Here is a 6,905-nt window from a genome sequence, read left to right as displayed (position 1 = left end):
GGGGTGTCGCGCCGAGGTGTCGGGGTGTCGATCGGGTGTCGGGGTCGGGGTCTCGTTTTGGGGTTATGCATTAGAGACAGCTACATTCACGTTAAATAGGGCACCATCTAAATCCGTTGAGACGACACCATATGAACTATGGTTTGGCAAGAAACCTAAGCTGTCGTTTCTTAAAGTTTGAGGTTGCAATGCTTATGTGAAAAAGTTTCAACCTGATAAGCTCAAACCCAAATCGGAGAAGTGCGTCTTCATAGATTACCCAAAAGAAAATGTTGGGTATACCTTCTATCACAGATCCGAATGCAAGATATTAATTGCTGAGAATGGATCCTTTCTAGAGAAGGAGTTTCTCTCGAAAGAAGTGAGTGGGAGGAAATTAAAACTAGATGAGCTAACTGTACCTGCTCCCTTATTGAAAAGTAGTTCATCACAGAAATCTGTTTCTGTGACTACTACACCAATTAGTGAGGAAGCTAATGATGATGATCATGTAACTTCAGATCAAGTTACTACTGAACCTCATAGGTAAACCAGAGTGAGATCCGCGCCAGAGTGGTACGGTAATCCTGTTCTGGAGGTCATGTTACTTGACCATGATGAACCTACTAACTATGAGGAAGTGATGATGAGCCCAGATTCCGCAAAATGGCTTGAGGCCATGAAATCTGATATGAGATCCATGTATGAGAACAAAGTGTGGACTTTGGTTGACTTGCCCGATGATTGGCAAGCCATAGAAAATAAATGGATCTTCAAGAGGAAGACGGATGTTGATAGTAGTGTTACTATCTACAAAGCTAAACTTGTCGAAAAAGGTTTTTTTTGACAAAGTTCAAGGTGTTGACTATGATGAGATTTTCTCACTCGTATCGATGCTTAAAGTCTGTCTGAATCATGTTAGCAGTTGCCGCATTTTATGAAATCTGGCAAGTGGATAACAAAACTGCAATCCTTAATGGACTTATTAAATAAGAGTTGTATATGATGCAACCAGAAGGTTTTGTCAATCCTAAAGGTGCTAACAAAATATGCAAGCTCCAGCGATCCATCTATGGACTGGTGCAAGCATCTCGGAGTTGGAATATACGCTTTAATAAGTTAATCAAAGCATATAGTTTTATACAGACTTGTGGTGAAGCCTGTATTTACAAGAAAATGAGTGGGAGCACTACAACATTTCTGATAAGTATATGTGAATGACATATTGTTGATCGGAAATAATGTAGAATTATTCTACAAAGCATAAAGGAGTGTTTGAAAGGAGTTTTTTTTAAGAAAGACCTCGGTGAAGCTGCTTACATATTGAGCATCAAGATCTATAGAGATAGATCAAGACGCTTGATAAGTTTTTTCAATGAGTACATACCTTGACAAGATTTTGAAGTAGTTCAAAATGGAACAGTCAAAGAAAGAGTTCTTGTCTGTGTTACAAGGTGTGAAATCGAGTAAGACTCAAAGCCCGACCACGGCAGAAAATACAAAGAGAATGAAAGTCATTCTCTATGCCTCATCCATAGGTTCTATAAAGTATGCCATGCTGTGTACCAGATCTATTGTATACCCTACACTGATTTTGGCAAGGGAGTACAATAGTCATCTAGGAGTAGATCACTGGACAGCGGTCAAAATTATCCTTAGTGGAATAAGGATATGTTTCTCGATTATAGAGGTGACAAAAGGTTCGTCGTAAAGCGTTACGTCAATACAAGTTTTGGCACTGATCCAGATGACTCTAAGTCTTCATCTTGATACATATTAAAAGTGGGAGCAATTAGCTAAAGTAGCTCCGTGCAGAGCATTGTAGACATAGAAATTTGCAAAATACATACGGATCTGAATATGGCAGACCCGTTGACTAAAACTTCTCTCGCAAGCAAAACATGATCACACCTTAGTACTCTTTGGATGTTAATCACATAGCGATGTGAACTAGATTACTGACTCTAGTAAACCCTTTGGGTGTTGGTCACATATCGATGTGAACTATGGGTGTTAACCACATAAAGATGTGAACTGTTGATGTTAAATCACATGGCGATGTGAACTAGATTATTGACTCTAGTGCAAGTGGGAGACTGAAGGAAATATGCCCTAGAGGCAATAATAAAGTTATTATTTATTTCCTTATATCATGATAAATGTTTATTATTCATGCTAGAATTGTATTAACCGGAAACATAATACCTGTGTGAATATATAGACAAACAGAGTGTCACTAGTATGCCTCTACCTGACTAGCTCGTTAATCAAAGATGGTTAAGTTTCCTAACCATAGACATGAGTTGTCATTTGATTAACGGGATCATATCATTAGGAGAATGATGTGATTGACTTGACCCATTCTGTTAACTTAGCACTTGATCATTTAGTATGTTGCTATTGCTTTCTTCATGACTTATACTTGTTCTTATGACTATGAGATTATGCAACTCCCGTTTACTAGAGGAACACTTTGTGTGCTACCAAATGTCACAACGTAACTGGGTGATTATAAAGGTGTAACATCCCAAATTTTCAATTTGGAATGTTATACACTAGATCATCATGCATATCATATTTTCTTGCATTTTGGTTGATCCTAGAAATTTCACGCAACTCAAGGACCCTCGGAGAGAGTTGGGATTTCGTTATTTTCATATTTGAGAGTTTTCTCGAATTTTGAAAAGAGGATCATTTGATTTATTTTATTTTATCTTAAATTATTTTTCCAATATCAAAATATGAGAGAGGGAATAATATGACTTTCCCAAAATTTAGGAAAATGAAGATTTAATAAATAGACCAATTTTGTTTGCCAGAGTTTTATTTGCATTTTATTTGGATAGGGAAAAATGCGCGTTTTCGAAAATTGCATTTTAGGCCCGGAGAAAAGTTCATTTTGTTCGGCTCATTTTTAGGAGTCGGGGAAAATTTACTTTAGATTTTTTGGAGTTCGTTTAGATCTCTTTTTGTTTTTTTTCTGCGCGCTGAACCGTTTATAAAAAAAAGGACTTACCGCAGGCCCAGCCGGGCCAAGGCCCAGGCCGGCCACAGCCCCAGCTGCCGCTGCGCCCCTGCGCCCAGGCGCGCCAGCGCAAGGCCAGGAGGCCGCCGCCTCGCCTCTTGCTTCTACCGAATCCTAGTAGGATTCTTAGCCTTTTTCCTTTATTCCGTTTTTCTTTTTCATCTAGGATTCCTATTCCTAGTCTAATTCCTTGCCCCCTACCCCAAGTCTCCTCACCCCTCCCCAATATAAATACCCAAGCACCCCCCTCTAAATCATCAAACCCAAAGCCTAGAGCTCCACCACACCCCGCGCCGCGTCGCCCCTCACCCGCGCGCCGCCCTAAGCCGCCGCCCGCGCCCTGCATCACCGCCGCCGCCGCGCCCCACACGCCGCACCTCGCCCACGCCGCCGCCGGAGCCCCGTTCGCCGAGGTTGCCCCGCGTCTCTTTTCTTTTCCTCGGATCGTTTTCTTCTAATCGTTCCGATTCTTTTCTTCTCTTCCGATTCGTTTTCTTTCCGGTTCTTTTCCAAACCGTTCCGGTTTTCTAGATCGGTTTTTCGATCGGTTTTCTTCTCCGAAACCCTAGATCGGATTAGTTTTCTTTTCCGATTTAGTTGCCTTTGACCATTCGCCGGACCGTTCGTCCTAACGAACGTGATCACCGGATTCTTCTAGGTTAACGAACATCCGTTCGTTTAACCGTTCTTCTTTTTCTTCTCGTCGGATTTATTCCGCGTCTTTTCCGCGATCGCGATCTCAGATCCGTTCTTCTTCCTAGTCTTTCTTTTCGCTCGTTTATCGGAATCAGGTGATTCAAGCACCTGGAGTTTTGTCTCGAAACCGCCGTTCCGTCTAATCAACTTAAACAAGTTTTTGCCCCGGAAAAATTTGACCTAGTTTCAACTTGCTAGAACCGAGTTGTTTTCTTTCGCCGTTTGTTTTTCCGTTGTTTGTTCGGTTCATTCTTTCTTTGCAACCGGAGTTCTTAAGTTGAACTATCTGGTTCGATCTCTTGTTCGAGTTTTACCTGTGAATTAGATGAGTACTTATTGTATGCTTGTTGTTTGTCTGCGATAGATCACCCAGATTGCGCCACTTGTTACTTCGAAACCCTAGGACTCGCGGATCATCAGCAAGGCAAGTAACACTTTGATCATACCTTTTCTACGACCCAGTTTTATTGCATTAGATCAATCCTCTCACATTGCATGATTAGGATCTAATTAAATTGTGGGATGGGAAGTAGATGAGGTAGTACCTATTACCTGTGTTACTATGAAACCTTTGGGAGTTACTTCTACGTTTGCTTATTATGCCATGTTATGCTAGTAGACGTGGATTGGGTGAGTGTTATCCATGACAGATGTGATATTGATAATTTTAATGGTTTATCTAAGGTGGCAACTTAAACACACATCTGGGTGGATTGAGGCACCTGATGTCTATCAGGACTTGCCTGTTTTTTTCGGACCGCCACCCAGGCTCAAAGGGATCATAAGATCTTTCATGCTAGAAACTTCCGTGTGCAGCCACATGCTACTATGGGCTCTGGCATAGTTGACTAAGTTGTGCGAACTCTTACGGGGTGGACTAACAGATGTAGGGGTTATAGGTGGTACGGTCTACCCCACATGTAAGGTGCTAGCGCTTCTGAAAGACTGTGTCTCGGTCATCCGCTTCTCAAACACCATGTAGTGCGAGAAAACAAACGGAGGCGATCGAGTCTTGTGGGAAAAGTGCGCAAACCTCTGCAGAGTGTACAAACTAATCATGATTAGCCGTGTCCCCGGTTATGGACAACTTGAGTATCTAGTACTTGAATATCCTGTGAATCTCAACATGTTACTTCTAATTAATGTTGTTGGGTTTTTAATTATTTTTAATTGGGATTGAGAATGTTGTCAACCATTCTCAATGTTTCACAACCACCATGATAGTTAAATAAATTTATTCCTTTGCAGTAGGAAAAAACTGGCTTTACGCAAAACTGTAACCATAGAGCTTTCCACCAGCCAAATATGCATATAGTATAGCTGTTTCATTCCATTACTCTCTATGTGTTACTTTGCCAGCATATTCCATGTGCTGACCCGTTTTCGGGCTGCAACGTTAATGTTGCAGACTTTTCAGACGACGATTGAGGTGTTTTTAGGTCATGGCCCTATACTCAGTGATGCCGTTGGAGTTGATGGACCCATTTATCTTCCGAGTCTTCCGCTGTTATCGATATTAGATGGCCTTCAGCCATATTTATTGTAATAAGTTCTTTTTGAGCCATCGATGTAATAAGTGTGTGATTGCAACTCTGCTATAAATCCTTCGATGTACTGTGTGGTGTCAGCATTACTGATCTAGGGATGACACCATAGCACAGTAGACGTGATCCATTCGGGTCAGGTCGCTACAGAGATTGTATCAGAGCACACGCTGACTGTAGGACACGACCACTAAGTTAAAGCCATAGATCACCATTCTCTTCTCATTTTCTAACTCCTCATCTTTTCTACTCCTTTAGGATGACGAACGCGAAGATTAAGTATGCTCAACCGGATGAAGGCACACCATTTGGATTTCACCTGAAGGAAGTCACCAAGTACCTGAACATTGGATTACCAAGCTTCACGGGAACCTTCAACGGCACTCTGCCTGAAGAGGAGCGCTGGAAGATTCAAGCTCACATTCCGGGAAGGACATTCGCGCCAATCACGAAGCCTATAGATAGTGTTTTCAATGCACCAACCTGGAGTCTGGGAAGGAGCATGGCAGCTCATATCACCATAGGACGCATTGGAGAAGTTTACCAAGAAGACCTCAAGGACACTATCTACCAGATTTGCGGACGCCGAGATGAACAATGGGAGTTAGTCAGCACCAAGAAGGATAGATCCATTGCATCTTTCATCCAGGAAATAAACCAGCACATTCGACGCCACGAGAACCAGATGTGCAATGATATGATAGAGTCGAAGAATGCAAAGGCAAGGATCATTGAGCTAGAAGGAGAACTGAAGTCTACACGCAAGGACTACATGGACGAGATCGTAGCTCTAGCAAGGCACAATTGCAATCTTAAGCAGGAGATTGAAGAACTCAAGAGGAAGTTAGCATCCCAGGAGGACGACGAGTACGTCGCATGTCCGGACAACTACATCATCATCAACGACACCGATTCGGATCTAAGTGAACCCGACTTTGAAGACGAAGCTGGAGCAGATATCATGGAGTCTTCCACCGGTTCAAATTTTTAGATGACCACCAGATAGTAGTAGTATTCCCCCATGTAAACATTTTAGTCGAGCACTTTTGCGATAGTTTTAGACCGAGAGTAAGCCCTTGTTTGATTGATTGAAGTGAATTGTGTGCTTTTGCCTCATGTGCATATGGGTAGTGTTTTCCCTTTAGACCCCCTCTATTCTTATATCTCGTCTTTTCTAAACCCTCAGATGCCTCCGAGACGTGACAATGGATTCCCACCGGAGCTCACTCAGTTGATCCAGCAGCAGAATCAATTGATGCAGATGTTAGTCCAGAACCAGCAGAACAACAACAACCCACCACCACCACCTGTTGACCACTTAGCCCGTTTCCTTAGGCTAAATCCGCCGGTGTTTTCCAGTAGCACCGAGCCAATAGTAGCAGACAATTGGCTCCGCAAGATAGGAAGGGAGTTGACCACTGCAGGATGCACGGATAGTGAGAAAGTAAAGTTGGCCGCTCACCAGCTTGACGGACCCGCGGCAGCATGGTGGGAGAATTTCACAGCCACTTACCCAGTTGACACTGTCACATGGGATCAGTTTCAGCAAGCTTTCCGCACTGCCCATGTTTCAGCAGGAGCTATGGCCATAAAGAAGTGTGAGTTTCGCAACTTACGCCAAGGAGGAAGGACAGTTGGCCAGTATGTGGAGGAGTTTAGTA

The sequence above is a fragment of the Triticum dicoccoides genome, chromosome 2A, assembly GCF_002162155.2.
Source record: "Triticum dicoccoides isolate Atlit2015 ecotype Zavitan chromosome 2A, WEW_v2.0, whole genome shotgun sequence".
NCBI lineage: Eukaryota > Viridiplantae > Streptophyta > Magnoliopsida > Poales > Poaceae > Triticum > Triticum dicoccoides.
Note: the sequence above shows the minus strand (reverse complement) of the source record.